The sequence below is a fragment of the Schistocerca serialis genome, chromosome 4 (genome assembly GCF_023864345.2).
Source record: "Schistocerca serialis cubense isolate TAMUIC-IGC-003099 chromosome 4, iqSchSeri2.2, whole genome shotgun sequence".
Classification (NCBI taxonomy): domain Eukaryota; kingdom Metazoa; phylum Arthropoda; class Insecta; order Orthoptera; family Acrididae; genus Schistocerca; species Schistocerca serialis.
Window position 1 is genome coordinate 904,141,122 of NC_064641.1, and position 22,482 is coordinate 904,163,603.

A 22,482-nucleotide genomic window follows, 5' to 3' on the forward strand; every position below is an offset into this window, starting at 1 on the left:
ATGCCAAGATACAGTTTTGACATCAGCTTCTTATAGCTTCGATATGTCGCCTTGATTGCTTTGCATATATTGCCGGTTAGATATTGTTGATGTCGCTCTTTTGTAAGGACTACTGAAATATATATGTATATTTCTTTGGTTTATTTATTTCTGATGTTGTACTTTCTTTCACAGATCTAGCATTTTCTACAAGTCTTTTTCTAGTTTGGTAAGTTACTTCAAGATTTTCCAGTGTAGTGTATTATCTAAATGACCAGTTTTTAATCATGGAATACCCAGTTAATGATTTTACTAGTAAATGATACATTTGTGCAATATACAGAGTAGAAATGGTTTCTTATGTATAATTCTATTTTAAGTATGTGACAATGGGTGTATTAGTTGGTTTTCAACAATGATTACTGTAAACTCATTTATACTGTATTTTCTTTAATTTTTATTGTGTCTTTAACATCTCTTTGTATTTCCATGGTTTGTAAGTTGATGATATTATTACTGTTTATGCAAATGAGCCTGAATATGGTGTATTGAGCCGCCAAATGGATTGCAATGTTATAAAATAACATTAAAACGATGTCTGTAGATATTTCATTTTATTACATACATGAATGGCTGAAGTCCTGCAGACCGTCAGTCTGAAGGATGGACATGATTTTATCTGTTGTTATATTTTAAATGTGTGTATATTGCATTCTCTGAGATGGTATTTTGGGATCAGTCCAGCATTTCCCTAAGCGAACGTGGGAAACTGCCTGAAAGCCACTCTCGGACTGGTTGGTGTGCCACACCCAAAGGCTGTTAATCTGGCTGTGACTCATCTCCATATCTTTTATCTTGTATTAATGTGAAATTAAAGTTGAGTAATATTAGATAGGAGAAAATTTCTTAATGTTCGACAAAATTATTTTTGTTTGTTCTTGAAGCGGCTTTTGACTTCTTGTACTCATTTCCTACTATTTCATGCATAGCTTATAATGTTATTTGCAGGTTTATTTCTTGTAGGGTTGTCACAGTTACATCGTCCAGAAACATAAGAACCTAAATTTTCCCATTTTTTTGTATGTCCACAGTATTATTACCACTTATTTATTCCATATTGTACTTAAATGTTGAGTATGAATGAGGATTGATCCAGTTTTGTCTAAAACTTTCGTAAGTCCAGTCTGTACTGTTAATTTTTACTGCCGAGTCTTCCATAATTGCTTTCTCAATTAATGTCAATTGGTTATACATGGAAATGCTTAATGCTCTCCTGCGGTCTATGTAAGCTAAATAAATTATTTTATGTTCAAGACTAAAGAGCATCAAGCTATTTTCTGAGTGTAAATACGTGTACAGCATATTAGCCGGAAGACGAAATGTAAGGAAACTTATGAAGAAACATGCAGCTAAATCGCCGTTTGAAACTCAATCAATTCACGTTATAACAGAGCTCCACGGTCTATAAGGACCTGCTATTCTTCCTCCATATGATTATAGCCTATATTATTTGTCTGATGATGACCATAAACACCTTGGTACAAGGAGACTTCAGAAAGTAAGTTACACATTTTGTGACGCGCCAACACAGGACCATTAGGCGATTTGCTTCTTGCGATTTTTTTACAGTTATGGTAAGTGAAGTTTGGATCTGGGACATCAGATGTCAAAGTAGTTCAACGTAACTCTGTCTTTAACACTTTAGAGCAAGATCTTTGTGTCCATGGGCCATGTAGCTGTGTGGGTGGTCTAGGTTCGAATCACAACTGAGGTAATATTTTAAACGAAGGTGTACATCGTAAGAGCATTTCTGCGATGCATAAAATACATAAGGAATAAAAAAGGAATTTGTGTTGTTATCTTAAGTTAAACAATCTTTGTTAGCAATCCTTTAGAAACGATTGGTACATAATAATTTATATTTGTGATGAGAAAATGATTTTTGTGTGCAATGTGTGATTAGATGTGTGTTAATTAGCATTTATTTTATGAGTTTTAAATTGAAATGGTTTATGTATTCGAAATGAAAGGAAAAGTCGAAACATATTACGACAAAAGTGAGACTCTAACCAGCGACTAGAGCGTGTGCAGAATAATGTGGCTGATAGATGCATAATTGGCAGAGCACACATCGGGAGGGTGGTAGTGGTGGGGGTTATGATCAGGTGCTGTAGGGGAAATGCTGCGCACTGCAGGGGATATGTTTTTCTAAATTGAAGTCTAAGCTCACATCTTTTGTAAGTATTAAGTGCAGCCTCTCCACACCGAAACGTGTATGGCGACCATTCAAAAAGATCTACTGTCAACCTTGCTTTCGTTAGTGTATAAAAAAATTCCCACCGAAAATTTAAAAAAAAGCAGCGATTTACTTTAGCCTGGCTTGTTAACCGTTTGTTACTTTCAGTGAAGCGTCATGAGTGGCAAATTTTGAGTAAAATCTACATTTGTCTTGTCGCCATGTCAAAATTTGCTTCTTTTGCCAAAACATAGCAGAGTTTACACAATGCCACCTCACTAACATGTTGTGAAGATGCAGTTGCGAGAGAAAACTATAACAGTGGTTTCTTATGTTTATTAAGTGAACAACTGAGGGAAGTCAGTAGCTTATAAAAAAAGCACATCCTCAGAACAAAAATAAACGTGTAATGCGTTCACTTGCGTTATTCCAAAACCCACAGCATTGCTCGTTTAACAAGCTATTTATGGCTCTTAAAAATTACATTCTTTCATCAAAAAAATCTGTAGGTAGTAAAATAGCGCAAAAAGAGGAGAGTATTTCTCCATATGATTACTATGCTATCTTTTGCCAAAATCTCTTTTCGACATCTCAAACTGTTTATGAAACATGAGGCACAGTGTCGCACATGACAGCAAATGAATGCGCTGCATCAGAGCAGTTTTCTCGAGATTGATGACAGAGACCTCCATCCAAATGTAAAGAAAAGCTCTATATGTTAACTAAATTCAATTTGCGTCGAATATGCACCAAACGCCCTTAATTTTCATTGCAAACTTTTTAAAATTTCACACAGTGTCTTAATGAATCCAAACATCACAATAACTACGACCATTAATGAAACGATGTGCACATCATCGTGAAGCTGACAAATCATGTTATAAATAACGTAAAAATTAAAGTTCCTTTTTATCGAAAATTTCTTGTCTTGCAGGGCGTGCGCCTCGATTCTGTCATAGTCGCATTTTGCCGACAACCAAAAGTGGGCAGACACTGTTGGCCTACGTTTCTGAACAAACGAATGAATCCACCCAGCACTTCGGACGAAAACTGGTCACTGCTCATCAGCGACCATATTCTGTGTGGACTCTACCTGTCTCGAGTGCTACTGATCTATCCATCTTCATGTATTTTACGCTTTGTTGAAATGCTCATGGAATATAGACCTTTCCTTAGAAATTTGTGTCCCCCAACATTGTACGTGAGCATTGTACCACAGAAACACACTACTGATCGAAAAGTTGAAATTACTTTATGATGTCAAAGGTTCTCAGAAAAGTTCCAAGCTCATTTCGTCGAGAGTTTTAGAGATTTGCGTCAGACTTGTTTATAATGTTCCTGAACTTCTCAGACAACAGACATTAAATATTACAAAAATCCGAATGCTGTGTGGTCGGCTTCTAAGAGCATTGCGCAATAAGAATGGCACATTTTCAGAAATGCGCTAGACAGTACGATTCTTGTGAGCAAAACATCAAATTGCCACCGATCCATCATGAAATAGTCGCGGTGTATGGACTTAATGCAGTTTGATGTGCCAACAGTACCACCAAGGCCGCACAGACGTGGTTGATGTTGATCAGGAAGGAAGGCCACCGGCATCAAACATTTCATGACAATATCCATGGGATCGAGTAACAGATTCGTGGCGACTGGCGATTGCAGGACGACGTCCACTCAAAGCGGATTTCTATCGGTGAAGAACTGACTGATTGGCTGGACATTCTGAATGTTGTTCACAGGGGCTTGGAAAAGGTGTTACGTAGCTGTGTCCCTTTGGAGCGGAGTGCAGCATGACATATGTTACTTGACCCGTCATAGTAATCGATAACTTACTTTCTGAAGTCCAGTCGTGTTATGAAAAAGGTAACTATTGTATCTAATATGGGCGAAAAATGTAACAAAACTCTCACCCATGGTTTATCCTGTTTCCAAAGGCAGGTTTAGTTTATGTAAGATGCTACAGCCCTTCATAGCGATTATTCCCCGTATGAGCAGGTATATTTCTTGCAATAAACTTAGCTGAAATATGTACACATACTATGATTTGAAGGTTTTATAGCACTACATGATTCAGGCTTACTCATTTCGTCAAAGGCTAAAACAGGCGCTATTCCTTATCTGTCTATCACCGGCCGCGGTGGCCGAGAAATTGTAGGCGCTTCAGTCCGCAACCACGCGAATGCTACGGTCGCAGGTTCGAATCCTGCCTTGGACATGGATGTGTGTGATGCCCTTAGGTTAGTTAGGTTTAAGTAGTACTAAGTTCTAGGGGACTGATGACCCATAGTGGTCAGAGCCATTTTTTATCTGTCTACCACTAGTACTACAGGGTTTCAGATACTTGTAGATAGATGGTTGCGCCACAAGAAGATAACGTGATCTCCAGTGTTAGAGACATACGTTCGAAGTACGTTGGCTAAACTACGAGAAAGACAGACTGGAAGAGGAGGCTTTGTCAGCTGACCAAGTAAGCAATAACATTAGACGTTTCAACCAGCTAGCGTCCTGAGGGCAAAGGCCTGAAGGCGAGAAACTCTTTGAGGCAGGGACTGACTCAGAAAGATCCGGAAGGCACTTCTTCAGTTTGAATCCCTCCGCCTCCCTGTGTCACTACATAGTCCAAGGTAGTTCGCAGTGTGTCGGGAACACTGCAACAGCTATCTCTACCCTGTCAGGAGTGAGTAGCACAACTCTTTAAATATCCTTACAACGTATCATGTGTGTGGTCCTTAGAAAAATACGTAAGAGCTCATGATAGTCACACTGTGTTGGTAGGAGTACGCCGGCCCTGCAAAACTAGTTTTTTTTCACATGAAGGTTCATTTCCATCGCGTCACTGCCGGTGTTACACGGGCAACGTTTTGGCAGAGAGAATATCTTTCCACTACGGCGGTCAGACACGGTTGATGCTTATTACAACAATCTCAAAAACTCTTTTCATATCGATGGAAGGAGGTATGCGGTTTAATTTTGTTTCGTGACTGATACGGATATCTGCGGCAGTTTTCGGCGCAACTAAGCACGCATTTATTTTTGAATGAGACTAACGCAGCTATGCTCGGTGTATTCGAGAGTGTTTTCCTCTGTCTGGCGTAGGTCTGTTAGCGAGTGCAGCAGAATCCATCGTAACAGAAATCGAAGCCTCTGAGTGTCCCCCCACCCCCCACCCCCCTCCTCCCTGCCCGTTGTGTTCCCACGCTAATTACGCAGCCTCTGCAGCACAACGTGGAGAAATTAAACTCTAGTCTCCATCGTATCTATTTTAGTGTTTTAATTCGACACGGTGAAAGAAGACCGGGTCGTTTAGCAGAGAATGGCGTCTATTTACATTATAGAATACGATATAAACTACTTCAAAAATGCTCTGTAAGGGATGATTCTCGTTTTCATAAGGCACGTGTCTACCATATCACATGCAGTTGTGGCCTGTCATGTATTGATCAGAACATCATGACGGTGGAAGAGGGATGTATAGAACAGAAGCGTCACACACGTTTACAATAGCCCTGGTGCCTGTCATCTTATGGTATATAACCACAGAGAGATTCTGTCGTGCACATCTATTGGGATAGTGTTACTGAGGTAGAAGTTGAGGATAAATTCTGAACAGACCTCACAAACAGAGAAGGAGATTTTAACTTAAATTCTGTATCTAATCCTACTCTCTCTGCGTTTGTCAAATAATAAAGCTGCTTGCTCATCCGTTGCTAATCAATGCGTAAGGCTATGGTTGGGTGGTTTTTTATGCTATGACTTAACACAGCTGAGAAAGCTGTAATGACATTGTTTAATATTGCAATTTTGTCACGGAAACACACTCTTTTACACAGTTTACAATGTGACAATGTTAAGACAGTTGATAAAATGACGCATCTCGGCCTTTGTAAGTGAACTAATCCTAAACACAACAGTACTAAATTGTAACTCTCATAAAGCTAAATAATCCTAAAGACAACACTATTAAATTTTAACTATAAGTCTCTATACAAAATTATTATACCGATTACTTTATGATGTTGGCTAGTACTACGATAAATCATCCGATTCCGGTTCAAAGTTTGGTTCTATTTTTGGGATGACAATCAAGTCTACTGAGGATGGTTAGTTTTGTGACAAGACGAGCAAAAGATTACCCAAGGTCGCTCGAGTTTACAGTGGGCGCAAGCTGGTGAAACAACAAATTTATCCCTCTGCAAACAGTATTTACCTTAGTTGCGATGAGCTGTCATCTGCATGGCTGCTCTTGTCCACTGAAATTCCTAAAAAAATCTAATTAATCCTTTGTTGAATTTTCCAGCAGAAACTCTCGCTATGTTTCTCGATATGTGAAAAAATAAAAACTCATTCCTAGTCTCCGACTATGGCGATATACACGTGCATGGCTGGAGCAGCGTGCATATCATAATGCCCTCTCAGTTCTAGCAAGAACAATTGACTAACTGGCAGGTTCGTTTCTCCACAGTCGGAGCTCAACGACACTGCAGCTAATTTCTAGCTGGAGATCAGCCGCCGCAAACGCAGTGTTCACACAAACTTCTCCTCTGCGTTGTACAGATCGTTATGCACTCCATTCTGCACTTGTCAGCGGTTCAAAGAAGAGTCCTTGAAAATTTCGCTTTCGTCTTTCTCGTAGCCGAACTCTCTCCCCACCTGGGTTCTTTTGTTCTCCACATCATGGCTTTTTTGGACCCATAGGATCATTCCTCTTATTTTTTGGAAACTCTCTCTACCTATTGCAAGGCTCCTACCATGTAACTGCTTCGAAATCTCGGCACTTTGCCCCTTCCCGGTGCGTTTCCACCAATCGGACGTTTTGTGCCTGCTGCCCGCATCTCGTGGTCGTGCGGTAGCGTTCTCGCTTCCCACGCCCGGGTTCCCGGGTTCGATTCCCGGCGGGGTCAGGGATTTTCTCTGCCTCGTGATGGCTGGGTGTTGTGTGCTGTCCTTAGGTTAGTTAGGTTTAAGTAGTTCTAAGTTCTAGGGGACTTATGACCACAGCAGTTGAGTCCCATAGTGCTCAGAGCCATTTGAACCATTTTTTGTGCCTGCTCCAGACGCCAATAAAGTTACATGTGTCGACCATGTGCGTACCACTTGCAGTTCACGTGATCGAATGCGTCACTGGTTTTATTCATATGCATTTGTAATTCCAAAACACAGTTTTCTAAAGCATCTATCTGTCCTGCTTCTGGTGGTCCATTCTTCGCCCTGCAGTATGCGTCAACTGTCCGGTCGGTAACCCCCCGTGGGCAAATCTGCTCATTACCACATAAGTTAAGTGTCGTATTCACCTTCACGATATATAAAACCCTTATGACCTTCATTTATTCTGCCACCTTACAAATGTTAACTATAGTAACCTTAGACTTCGGTCATCTTTGGTTGTGCAGCAGAGCTAGTTGTTTGTGGTGTGTAGTATATCTTTCTCCACATGCCTTATTACGGTGCTTAGTCTGCGTAGACCCGCTTACCAAGGGTTCGACGTTTCTTGCACGACACTCGCTCATTACATGTCGGGCCTCAAAATTGTGTAGTTTACGATATATAGTGACAACCACTCATTTGTTCCACTGAGTGACGACAGGCTAGTAGGATTATATGCTACGATTTATTATTATGAATTTTGTGTGAGTTAATGTACTGAAAACGTTTGTTTTGTGTTTCTTTCACGACCCACGATTGAATACGTCAAAGTGATGCACTGCTGTTGTGACGTTGCGGCAGCGGGTGTATCGGGCGCTATTGCGGTCAAACCGATGGCCAGCGGGCAGCTGACGAGTTGGAAGACATTGTCCAGACTGTATTTAATTGTTAAATATGTCTTGCTAATCAATCATCATAGACATTGTATTCACGTCTCTATCTGATGCCTGACTGCCAACATGATACCTCATACCTGAACGTGTTGGTGATTGATTTGTACATAACAAGTTCTGAGAAGACATGTTAGTTCAATTCTGAGAATTGGTTGATGCAGCTGTCCTGAATTTTGAGACTATCTAGTTGCACGGAGATTAGCCGGGCAACTTCATATGGATATTTTTATAGTTCAGTGGAAGTAATATTGCGAAGACGAGATTGCTTACTTTTAATCCAGTATTGAATGCGTACTGAACTCGAATGAAGCTTTGCGAACTGTTAATGCTTGTTTAACCAGTTTAAAAGTGATATGATGATTAGACGGAAATCAACAAACGTTATTACATCGAAGCATGTATGCCGAGTGAACAGAACAGAATCATCAAAGGCACTAAGGCTTTGTCGAAAAACTTACACGATCTAATAGTAATTTTTGGTAGACTGTAATTTTTGGTAGACTGCCGATGCCTTGCAAGTCAGAATTAGTGTCGGAGTTACATATGGACAAGTATTATCCCGATCATCAACAAGAGCGTTAACTGACTGAAATTGTAGCTGAGGTAAAGATTAACATTTGTCAATAGAAGGAAAAACCAGACCAGATTGCAAACATTTTATTTTTCATTCGATCACAATTTTCTGGCCAAAACCCACTTTGACATCAGCCTATAGGGCAGGAAACCAAATTTACACTCATGCATAAAACAGTTGTTACCAAATTCTTAAGCATATTCCAAAGATAGAAAAAGTAGCGTTTTAAATTTACATAATAAAGTCGAAAATGGCATTTCCCAACATGTCAACAAAATGTGTAATCATTCACAGTGCATACAGATTAATGCAGTTTACTGTTTCCTATGTTGTAAGGAAACCTCGGCAAGGGGGGCGCCCTATCAGGATATAGCAAACCTTTTTCGTTATCAAAATGTTCTCCGTGTAGAAAACTAAAGGAGAATTTCATAAATCTTTAACAAAAAGAGTCAAACGCTTAAAATCCACGTTGGCGCCGTATGTGGTGCTGCTGTGTATTACTGGACGTGGTTGTAAGTATTTTCCTGCTTTTGATTAAGATTTTAGAAAGTTCTCCTATTGCTTTCTGCACAGTTACACATTTAATGATTTTTACGTGCCAACATGGCATACAATTTTGTAATACGCGCCGTTCGAGGTACTCTATGTGTCTTGTTTGGAGTACGTAGTCCAGTCAAGGTGGTGGCACAGTGGCTAGCGTCGCTAATTTGCAATTTTGTGTCACGTAGTCGAAACCCGATTATCATTTTAATTTTAATTTTTGAGTTATCTACCCATGTCAGTAGAATATTACTGCACGCATGTCTTCAAATGTATATTGAAATAACCTTGAAATAACGTTCTTATTACTAGTCTATTAAAATTCATATCTGGTGAATAAATTAAAAAAAAAACGAAAGCCAAAAACATGAAATTAGTGACAAAATTATTTGAATTGGGTTTAGTGAAATTCCTGTATTTTATGTTGATTCATAATCAACTGCAAGCGCCAGTTTTTGGTAAAGTGATTCGTTACGTGTGGTTTGCCTAAAATATTACTGCCAATGCGTGAAGCCATCAGTAATTTTAACTACGTTTCTTTCCCAAGCGAGTACCATACGGAGAAATGCCACTATAACAAACTCCTTCACACAATGCTGATGGCATTCGAATATTCTATGTTTCGAATGTTTCTATGATCGGTATATTCCAAGGGAATGCACCACGATTTTCTGAAGAATACACATAAGAATGAAATATAAGAATTAATATAAGAACTGATGTAAGAATGAGATCTAAGAGTATGAGAATTTAAAAACACTAACTCTCGAGTATACCATATACACTCCTGGAAATTGAAATAAGAACACCTTGAATTCGTTGTCCCAGGAAGGGGAAACTTTGACACATTCCTGGGGTCAGATACATCACATGATCACACTGACAGAACCACAGGCACATAGACACAGGCAACAGAGCATGCACAATGTCGGCACTAGTACAGTGTATATCCACCTTTCGCAGAAATGCAGGCTGCTATTCTCCCATGGAGACGATCGTAGACATGCTGGATGTAGTCCTGTGGAACGGCTTGCCATGCCATTTCCACCTGGCGCCTCAGTTGGACCAGCGTTCGTGCTGGACGTGCAGACCGCGTGAGACGACGCTTCATCCAGTCCCAAACATGCTCAATGGGGGACAGATCCGGAGATCTTGCTGGCCAGGGTAGTTGACTTACACCTTCTAGAGCACGTTGGGTGGCACGGGATACATGCGGACGTGCATTGTCCTGTTGGAACAGCAAGTTCCCTTGCCGGTCTAGGAATGGTAGAACGATGGGTTCGATGACGGTTTGGATGTACCGTGCACTATTCAGTATCCCCTCGACGATCACCAGTGGTGTACGGCCAGTGTAGGAGATCGCTCCCCACACCATGATGCCGGGTGTTGGCCCTGTGTGCCTCGGTCGTATGCAGTCCTGATTGTGGCGCTCACCTGCACGGCGCCAAACACGCATACGACCATCATTGGCACCAAGGCAGATGCGACTCTCATCGCTGAAGACGACACGTCTCCATTCGTCCCTCCATTCACGCCTGTCGCGACACCACTGGAGGTGGGCTGCACGATGTTGGGGCGTGAGCGGAAGACGGCCTAACGGTGTGCGGGACCGTAGCCCAGCTTCATGGAGACGGTTGCGAATGGTCCTCGCCGATACCCCAGGAGCAACAGTGTCCCTAATTTGCTGGGAAGGGGCGGTGCGGTCCCCTACGGCACTGCGTAGGATCCTACGGTCTTGGCGTGCATCCGTGCGTCGCTGCGGTCCGGTCCCAGGTCGACGGGCACGTGCACCTTCCGCCGATCACTGGCGACAACATCGATGTACTGTGGAGACCTCACGCCCCACGTGTTGAGCAATTCGGCGGTACGTCCACCCGGCCTCCCGCATGCCCACTATACACCCTCGCTCAAAGTCCGTCAACTGCACATACGGTTCACGTCCACGCTGTCGCGGCATGCTACCAGTGTTAAAGACTGCGATGGAGCTCCGTATGCCACGGCAAACTGGCTGACACTGACGGCGGCGGTGCACAAATGCTGCCCAGCTAGCGCCATTCGACGGCCAACACCGCGGTTCCTGGTGTGTCCGCTGTGCCGTGCGTATGATCATTGCTTGTACAGCTCTCTCGCAGTGTCCGGAGCAAGTATGGTGGGTCTGACACACCGGTGTCAATGTGTTCTTTTTTCCATTTCCAGGAGTATATACATTGCATAATAATTGTTTGACTCTTACTGTGTACCCACATTGTAATTTTACAAATACCGGGTGATTAGAAAGTCAGTATAAATATGAAAATTGAATAAATCACGGAATAACGTAGAAAGAGAGGTACAAATTTACACACATGCTTTGAATGACATGGGGTTTTATTAGAACCAAAAAAATACAAAAGTTCAGAAAATGTCCGACAGATGGCGCTTCATCTAATCAGAATAGTAATAATTAGCATAGCAAAGTAAGAAAGTACAGATGACGATCTTTACAGGAAATGCTCAATATGTCCATCATAATTCCTCAACAATAGCTGTAGTCGAGGAATATTGTTGTGAACAGCACTGTGAAGAATGTCCGGAGTTATGGTGAGGCACTGACGTCGGATGTTGTCTTTCAGCATCCCTAGAGATGTCGGTCGATAACGATACACTCGCGACTTCAGGTAACCCCAAAGCCAATAATCGCACGGACTGAGGTCTGGGGACATGGGAGGCCAAGCATGACAGTGGCTGCTGAGCACACGATCATCACCAAACGACGCGCCCAAGAGATCTTTCACGCGTGTAGCAATACTTTTTTTCGGTTCTAATAAAACCCCATGTCATTCCAAGCATATGTGTCAATATTTACCTCTCTGTCTACATTATTCCGTGGTTTATTAAGTTTACAAATTTATACTGACGTTTTGGTCTCCCGGTATTTAACATCTTTCGATCCCTAACTTGATGAAAGATAACTGAAATAAAAAATTTTGTTGAGATTATCGCCCAGCGAAAGGCACCTAAATTGAGTCAAAAACTTTGTCCGTCATTTCCTTAGAAACGGTCGAGTATCTACGGATAAACTGATACATGTGTTTGCTTATTTCGTCCACAAGTTTCTTGAATTTGTCGTGTTCTCATCGTTAGTGCAACAGTTACGACCAGGAAAAAATCATCATGTCGTAAAGTTTTTGACGTGTTTGATGCAGAGAAAAAAGTAACGAACGTAGTAATGTGCTTACATATTAAGGTATCACGTATGAAATATTTGCACCTATACCAGAGCACTATAATTAGCGTAGTTGAGTTCATAGAGTGGACAGATAACAAAAGGTGCCTTAAACAGATTTCCAGCCGAAACTGTACAGTAACTAAAAGTAAACGGACACAAAATGTACAGTCAGTTGTGGAATCTTATCTCCAGTAATTTTTTCTGGTGGTTGTTGGAAACATCAGAGTGGAAGGCGACGGAGCTCCATTCAAGTTAAGAATCCTCTTCCCCGCGATATTACTAAAAGTTCCCGTATCCAAACTCGGTAACATGCTCTAATGACCGATATAAAGGTGGCCACTTCAAATAATAGCGCTAAAGAAATTGAATAGCGATGGAGGAGATGTCGTCAGACTAAACTTCAAAACCGTGCTTTCTATATCAAATGTCTGCATAGTGTGTGTCTGACAGCAGGCCACAAATTCTCGCTGGTGTGTCCACACAGAATAGGGACTTTCAGTGGAGCCCTTTGTTTTATTAGTGAGATTCCCATTCTCATTTTCAACATCACAGAAACGCAGCATAATAATGTCGCGCGTTCGTCTGGTAATCTGTAAGAAACATTTACACTTAAAACAAACTACTTAGTACTTAAATTTCGCATAGGGAAGGTGCAGAAATCTGAGTGAAAGCTGTACTATTTAGATGGCTGAACTGGTACGAGATATGACAGTCAACAATCCCACATCTTCTCCTTCTTCTTCTTTTCCTTGTGCCTTTGTCCAGCATTTTCGCAGATCCAGGACGGTTATGATCAGATTTGACAGGGTTAATTTAAGGGGCGGCTAGATATCTTTCCTGTCGTCACCCCGTTCGATGAGATGACGAAGACAACACAGACAACTAGTACCTCAGTGGATAAAACCTCCGGCCCAGCCGGGAATCGAACCCGGGCCCCTTTTAATGGCATTCCGTCGTGCTGCCCACACAGCTATCGAGGCGGACTGTCAAGAATTCCCCATAAAATTCACATTTCACCGCTGTCGCTTCGTTGCGTAGCAACTGACGTAGTAGCGGACACAGAGGGTTAGAACCAACGCCATACTCATGATGATATGAGCTATGCCACTTCTGCGTCGGGACGAGGTAACGTTGCAGAATTGGCACCCCTCGGACTGAGTTCCTCACTATGCTGTGGCATCACGATTAGGAGAAACGTTGCGCTGCCTTATGGAGTGTTACATGTCTGAATCACTGATCAAACACCACACGTCAGGAGCGATTTGCAACTCTGTCGGTGACATAATGATAACAGCTGATATTTCCATAGCTTCTTGGTGCAAAATTTTGTACATGGCTGCACGTTCAGAGACCGTGGATAGTTATAATTAAAAGAAAACAGCCCTTGGTCACTATTTTTTAACGAATTAACCGGGTTTCAACACTGCTACTAGTGTCTTCCTAAGAATTTAAACTAAACAATGCGGTCAGGTGAACATGGCACTGCAACGAGCGCGCCATATATTAGCCGTAGATACAATTAGGCTACTTCACATTGAAATATAGGCAGAAATGATTATAAATAAACAGTATTTGGTACATAATGGAAAGCAATGTTTGTTTGATAGTACCATGCAACATAACATTTTGTCTACATCAAAGCTTATAACAGTAAGGTAAAACATCAAAGTGTCATTATGAAAATGTAGGTAGGACGGAATGACAACTTTTAGAAAGCTACAGCTACGTAACAAAAATTTTTTCAACGGTATACAGCGTTACTCGATACTTCGGGTCTCCTTGTGCAGGTTGCCGAAATGTTCTTTTCCTTCTAAGGTAGTCCTATGTTTTCTAATTATCAAATGTTTCTTGGCTGTATTTCACGTCATTATTGGTTTCTAAAAGTTGTCATTCAGTCCTATCTACATTTTCATAGTGATACTTTCATGTTTTACCTTACTGCTATAAGCTTTGATGTAGACAAAATGTTATGTTGTATGCTACTATGAAACAAACATTGATTTCCATTATGTACCAAATACTGTTTATTTACAATCATTTCTGCCTACATTTCGATGTGAAGTAGCCTAATTGTATCTACGGCTACTAGATGGCGCGCTCGTTGCAGTGCCATGTTCACGTGGCTGCATTTGTTAACGTGGGCACCTCAGTCCGTTTTGCAACCTGCACCACGCAAGTATCGAGCAGCCCTTAATGGCTCGCCATCACAGATTCTTTTATCTTAAATATCTTTGTGACTAATGCCCTTTTGGCATATTTATTATTTTATAAATGACATATAAGTACTGCCAGTCTTTCACGATAATTCCGTACTTATAATTTGTAGCACAGGTTTTTAGTCATAATTCTTTACTTTAAATTCTGAGGAAGACATTCCTACCAGTGTTGAAACCCGGTTAATTCGTTAAAAATTAGTGACCGAGGGCTGTTTTCTTTTAATTGCTTCTTGGTGTAAATTTTGAATTGTGTTTCTGTATAGCGTTGTTCGTAATTTTATTTTCGCTGCTTTAGAAACAAATAATTTTTTAATTAAGACACAAAGGAATTAAAGATATTAGCTGCCAATGGACATCGATTTATATCAACGGCGAAAGTTTAAAATTTGTGCTACACTGGGATTCGAACCAGTTTCTCCTGTTTACTAGGCAGGTGTCTCACCTCTGGGCCATCCGGACACAGTGGTCAACACCAGCGCAGGCAATACCCTAGCCGGCCGGAGTGGCCGAGCGGTTCTAGGCGCTACAGTCTGGAACCGCTCGACCGCTACGGTCGCAGGTTCGAATCCTGCCTAGGACATGGATGTGTGTGATGTCCTTAGATTAGTTAGGTTTAAGAAGTTCTAAGTTCTAGGGGACTGATGACCTCTGGAGTTGTCCCACAGTGCTCAGAGCCATTTTTGAGCAATACCCTAGCACGCATCCCGTTAGATCCAAATTCTCGACATATCCTCCCATTACTAATGTAGCGACCATGGTCCACTAGCCTCACTACTCGCGGCTTGTCGCCGATTCCCTTAAGAGTTCGAGCTTGGTGTGCATCCTCACCGAAGGGATCAACGGCCATACTCGCCTTCGGCAGAGCAGCATTTTCCAGACGACGTTTGATGACATCAGCGTGCCAGCGTACCGCGTCACAATGATGGCTCTGTCAGGCAGTAGCCTGTCGACAATGGCATTCCTGAAATGCACTGGGCTGTTCAGAGTCCCGACCTGAACACACAGGAGCCTGTCTGGAATGAGAATGTCGACTTCGTTGCAAACCGTAGCATCCAACTTGACTGACTACCTCCTCCAGTTTCGGCTACTGGGGAAGAGTGGACTACCATTGTTGGACAGACATTCAGATACTCCATCCAAAGTGTACCCAGTATAGCTTTAACGGTCCTAAAGGTTCATGGTGCACACCTCACCTCCCTCCCCCGCATCTTAATGTCCACTATTATATCTACAATTAGTTTTGATTGGACCTGGACACAAGTCCGCCGGGAGGATTCGTTCTGGGGACCAGGTGCTCCTTCCCGCTCCGGAAAGCCGTGCATTAGACCGCTCGGTTAACCGGGCGGGCTGCACCAGGCGTACTAATGTCGCTACAGCCTGTCAAATACACTGGTGTCAAAAATTAAAGCAACAAACCGCCTTTTCCGTGTTGTCTCTATTTCACGGTATAGTCATACAAAATGTCAACAGATATCCTACAATCGTGTTCTGCACGGAAGATGGCTTACTGGTCAATGGACAACCACGTCAACGATGAAGTCAGGGCAGCTATTAAACGGCGTAGCGTTTGTCGGGTGGTACCACATCCTCAACCACTTTGTATGCAGTCACAGACGGTGCAGTATGGCACAGAGAAGACGCCTACCAGACTCTCCGCAGTGGGGGGCAATAAAAAGAATAGAAGCAGGACAGTCGCAAAGTGATATGATCCGAATGTTTAATGTGAATCGTTGTGTTGTTTCTCGGATGTGGCGACAATTCTTAGAGACCGAAACACTATCCCGAAGGCCAGTGCACGGCCGACCACGTAACATATCAAAAGGTGAGAACCGTTATTTGGCAGTAAGGGCAAGGTGGTACTGCCTTGGTACTGCGTGGCAGCTGGCATCTGGCCTCGCAGCATCCATTGGACGTGTTGTATCTAGACAAATGGCGTACAGAAGGCTTCACCTGGGTAATCTTTACTGTCGGAGACCTTCAATACGTGTACCTCTGATGCTTCACAGAAGGGAACGTCAAGAGTGGATTCGTCAACGTGCTACCTGGACGGTCGAAGTGTGGGGCAATGGGCTTTTCGCAGATGAGTACCGACTAGGTCTGGAGAGTGATTCTCGACGCATTCGTATGTGGAGGTTTCGTGTAACACGATTTCGGAAACCTTGTGGAAAGAGACCGGTATCGAGCAGGGTTCTTAATGGTGCGGGCAGGGATTAAGGTTGACCATTCGAACACCTCTTTAGGAAATTGTACGGGTGATTCGGCAAGGTTTAATTGCTGTCTGGTATCGCGACGAGATATTGCAACATCATGTGCGGTTGTTGCGAGGTGATGTGGGCCCACACTTGCTACTGATGGACGATAATGTTCGACCTCAGAGTACGAGTGGTTGATGTTTTCTTGGAAACGGAAGATACTGTATGCTTGGCGTGGCCTGCCTGCTCTCCCTATTTGAATGCATAGAGCATGTCTTGGATGCGCTAGGGAGAAAGGTTGCATGACGTCAGCATCTTTCTCCAAGACTGGTGAGGACCTGTGCAGGAAGAATGGGTGTTATTACCTCAACATGAGACTGATGACATCACTCACAGGATGCGCCGTCGTTGTCAGGCCTGTATTGCTGCCAGTCTTGGTATGGCCCCATGCTGATGAGCACATTGTCCAGGTTGAGCCGTGAGTGGCTATTGTTCCCGCCATCATGTATTGTACACCCTGCTTTTAACGTACTTCCACCTCACTATGTTAATTTAAATTACTACTGTCACTGAGTTGCTGCTTTGCCTGACCGTGAGCGGCGCTAGCAGCCTTTTTCGATATACCCCCTCTCGTAGTATCTTTGCTTGAGCGCTATTACTTCCCGGTCGTTGTCTGTCGTAACAGAGTTGGTCGGAGTTCGAGTTGCTAGTTCGGGTCTGCCAGTCCGTTGGAACACGTCTGGAGTGCAGTCCGGACCTGCCAGTCAGGGAGTTGCAATGCGACACTAGTGCAGTCGGAGCAACACTGACGTCTGCGTCGACATGGCTCGCCCGACCATTGCCGCCACGCATCACTTGAGCCGGGCCACGGTCTTTGAGGATCGTCGGTCGTTCGTCCTACCGGACGATGCGTTTTGGCTCGCCGATTGTTCATGAGTCGGCTGTGTGTGTGTGTGTGTGTGTGTGTGTGTGTGTGTGTGTGTGTGTGCGCGCGCATCGACTCCCGATTTGTCTTCGTGTGTGCGTATCGTTCAGGCCTTGGTGCAAGTGTTTGTCAGGTTGTGTGTGTAGTTGGCGTGATTTCCTTTCACAAGTTATTTTAAATGTGGTCGGCGTACTGACTGAGAGGTCGGTCGTCTCATCCGGTGACGTGTAACTGTTTCTCTGAGCGCTTCTGGGCCCCTTCAGTTACCATCTTGTGGAACTTGTTTCGGTCCTTTCCTGGTTCAGAGATGTCGGTTAGCCAGTGGGCGTGTTTCCTCTGCATGGTTGGGCCCGAGGCAGTATTTCCGCCGTCGTGCGTCTGGAAGTGAGTGAGGCGCACCAGCCGTGCAGTCGTGACGAAGCAGCAGTCGCGGACGGACCAGCAGGCAGTCGGTCGGTTGTTGCGGACGAGGGAAGTTATCTCCGCGCGGTGCAGTCGGCTGGGTCCTCTGGCGATCCCTGCACAGTGTCGGAGCGTGCGTGGAGCTGTCCGATCGCTACGAACTTCGTGGTTCGCCGACCCAGGACGTCAGACTGAGAAATGGTTTCAACTACCAAAGCCACGTCTATTCAATGTTGTGGTGGTTCGCTTCGGTGGTTTGCTGGTAGGGAGAATTTCCGGTGGGCAACAACGTGTGGTTCTACTGCTGAGATTTAGCCACCATGCGGTGCAATTAGCTTTTTGGGTCGACTACGATTTGAGTGCACCAGTGGAATTTTCTGTCTTGTGGCCGTTAGTGTTCTGGCTACCTGCCCTGGCCACTAACGATGTCGGGCAGCATCCTTTACTCACCTGTTGTTGCAGTGCAACATGCAAGTCGTGTTGGTCGGTATGTGGCTGTCCCCTGGTTGGGTTCCGACAGATCTAGTCGATCTCACCATCTGTCTCACCTAAGTGAACGAGGGCAGACCGACCACCCTGTAGGCTTTCTGAGTGCCACCGGTGTTTAATTATCTGTTGTCAACTATTTTTAAGTTTTAGGCTTATGGTTATTTGTTTTGTTTTCTTAAAATTTTGCAAAATTAATTTTCAAATTCATCTTTCAAGCTTAAACACTGCGGTCTTCTGCCTTTAAAGATTAATGGTAATATATTTAAAAAATTTTGAACTTTAATTGTGGCTCTCAGCCTTTGTTTTTGAACCTTGCATATGTTGCATCTTTAGATTGTTTTATTGTTATCTTAATTGGATTTTAAGATTTCTTGTTGTTAAACGTGCTGGATTTCTGGCTTTAAAGATCTATGGTAATATATTCTGAAGTTTTGGAATTTCATTGTGGCCCTCAGCCATTTGTACTGCAACTTGCGTATGTTGTTTTTTGAATTATTTTATTGCTATCTTAATTGGATTTTTATCTTGTTAAGACCTTGTTGGAGGCCTTGGTAAAGATTCGGCTGCGTGGCGCTTTGGTTGTAAGGGTGATTAAATTACAATAAATTACAATCAGAAGCAGAAACTGACCTCAACTCTTGGCCCTTTCCACAATCCGATTACCTGTTTAGTGGGCGTATCACAGTTATCTGAATGTGTGTGCAAATACATTAAGTTGGAAAAGACGGAGAACGTTTTTATCTATCGTTATGCATGTTGCAGTTGTTTAGGTTCTGTGTTTCTGACATTGCTTTTACTTTACTGTCACCTGTTTACACTGTTTTGTGGCAAAATAAACGCAACCTTGCAAACTTCCGTTTGTTGCTTTAATTTTGGACACCAGTGTAGTATTGGCCGTTTAGGCAGCAACCGTACTGATGTGAAACGTGACCACCCGGCTGCCGTGCACCACGCGCCTTTACAAAGGTGCCAGACGAGTGTGAAAGGCTCTTAACTGGCTGCACACGCTGTGGTTCCTACCGCCTGCCTGTCGACAAAACTAACCGTTAAGCCAAACGCTGCCTCGGAGGCGCTTCCACAGGGCGAGGAAGTGGCACAGCCTGGGAGACACAGGGTGACCGACGTCACAGCACTGGTCTCAGAGCGGCGGCCACTGTGTGTCCTGGACAAACGGCGCGCTCAGCACCGGCACTCCAGCTGCGGGGCGTCGCGATTGGGACAAACAGGCCGCGCCGGCCCCGCTGATTGAGGCGCGCCAGCGCGTCTGCGCCGCTCCGCCGGCTACCGGCGGGACTGTGTGTTGTGTAGTCGCTGTGTCAGCGGCCACCTGTTTCTGCGAAGGCGTCTGGGAAACGGAGTGGGTGTCGGGGATGCCGGCGAGGAAACAGAGCCAGAGTAGACACTGGTCTTTCCACGAGTTTTCGCGACTGCAGCCGGATGACGTCGACATTTTACCACGGTGTTTCAGCTGAGAACCATTGAGCCATCTTCAGCAGAGTATTTAACACTGGAGATTGTTGGAACCTTTTTTGTTTTATTCTTATTTCGTCCTCCTCTTCCCACATGGACGGGCAGTGGGCTGTCAGGGGTACAATGTGATGTGGCCTTCTCCACCAGACATCACGGCGCCTAGAGTACCAGCAACCAAACTGACAGCCTGCAGCTGCGGGTTGCCGCTTCGCAGGCACACCGAAGCACTACACAACCGATAGCCAATATTGATGAACGGCCACAACAACAACAACAACAACAACACAGCAAAGACACCAGCGGCCACCAGGGGCCACTACCGGCCCACGTAAATGTAAGGAAGAGGTCGCTGCAGATCCCAGAACTACTTTCACACGTCAAACCACGTGATGGAAAATAGTTCCGAGGTACTCATCCGCCGAAGCGCTATAAAGGCCGGCAGTTCATCGACCGCCAGCAGACGTGGATAGCTGCCACCCCGGCAGCCCGGCTTGGATCTTCTCGCTGATCTCTGGATTAGGCTTGGTATCTCGGAGAAGTCTCTGGCGGAGACTAGTAGGAAATTATTTCAGTTGTCTTCTATATTATTCTTGTATACAGTTGTGATTCGAAGACGGATCACTGTTTTGTGTGATGTTATACTTGGAGAATTTATTTTCGTTAATTGAACAGTCCAATAAATTGTTTTCGGTCTTTGATCGTTAGTTTCTTCTGCTTACGCAGACATATCACAATGTGCCTCTCTTCAGCCAAGCAAATTGAAAAATATGGGATGAGAGAGAGAATTTCTCGCAGTGTTTCTATTTTAAATTAAAACTCAAAGACAGACAGGTAAAAAAAGAAACGAAAATACAGTTATGTTCAGAAAAAGCTGAACACCTTGAACGACAAGAGATAGGACGTTCATATTCACAGGACATGTACATCAGCATGTTGTGCAGAAATGAGTAGCATTTCAGTCACCACAGTTCAGCATTTGCCCTGTTGCTTAGTAGGCGCAGGGTCAGCCATGGGCCGTGATAAATTGTTCCAAGCATGATGGCATCGTCGCCTATAAGACGCGAATGGCGTCCTGTGATATAGCCATCCATAATGCATTCACCAGGTTTCAAAGTTCATCTGTGGTGGTCGGCATTGGATCACAGCACTGCACCCATCGTATCACTAAATCCAACACATTTTTCGACTGGTGACAAGTTTGACGATATGGTGTGCCAGGGCAAAAGGGTGATCTCCTGTGGCAGAAAGGAGATACGTGTTCGCGCACTGTCTTGCTGAAAAACGGCGGCTGGAGTGTTGTGCAGAGTGTGTATGGCTATGGGTCGCAGGATGTCATTCACATAGGTCACATTGCTCACAATGCCGGGGGCACACACCACCTGTGATTTGTGGTTGTACCCGATAGCACTCCACTTCTTAAGGCCTTGAGTTGGCGCAGTATGTCTTGTGCAAATGCTGTCACTCTGATGTTGCTCCCCATGTCTGTGGCGAATGAAAATGCGGCCATTATTTTCAGACAAGCAGAAACTGCATTGGTCCGAAAACACTATTTGATGCCATTCCGCCGGCCGCGTTGGCCGAGCGGTTCTAAGCGCTCCAGTCCGGAATGGTCTGATACGGTCGCAGGGTCGAATCCTGCCTCGGGCATGGATGTGTGTCGTGTCCTTGGGTTAGTTACGTTTAAGTAGTTTTAAGTTCTAGGGGACTGATGACCTCAGACGTTAAGTCCCAGCCCCAGCAGAGCCATTGGACCATTTGATGCCATTCCTGTGCCCAGTGACGTCGTTCCATACATCACTGCCATCTGGCATGTTTCTCCTCATTCGTCAAAAGTAGTCAAAGAAGTGGACGACGCGCGGGTAACCCATACAGTAATAAACCACGGCTGGCTGTCGTCACTGATAGTCTACGATGTGTTACTCTGTTTCACTGTTCCGCCAGAGCCGAGGAGGACGCAGATCTGTCCTTCAATGCCATTCGGATGAGGTGTCCATCTTTTCGGGGATGGTCTGGGTGGTGCCACCTGACCCATCTCGTCGTGTTCTACGGCCTTCCATGAAACCATTCTGCCCGCACCTGCTGTTCTGCCGAAACACTTCATCCACACCAACAGCAGTTTCCCAGATTGATGCATCACATTGTCTCATGCCAATAATACGACCCCTTTCAAACTCACTGATCCGATGGTTCTGCTCGTGCATACGTCTGCGAGGCATCCTGCACGGCTGTTCCAGTCACGCTGATCCATTTCCTTCGGTTTACAGCGACAACGAGAGCCTCAGGCAGATTTTACCGGGATCTGGTGTTGCGCAGCGATATCGATGTTGACCTTGAACCAACGGACCGACATCTTTCGAAGGCTGATGAATTCTGCAGAACATACTAGTGTACATGTCCTGTGAACGTGAACGTCCTATCACTAGTCCTTCAAG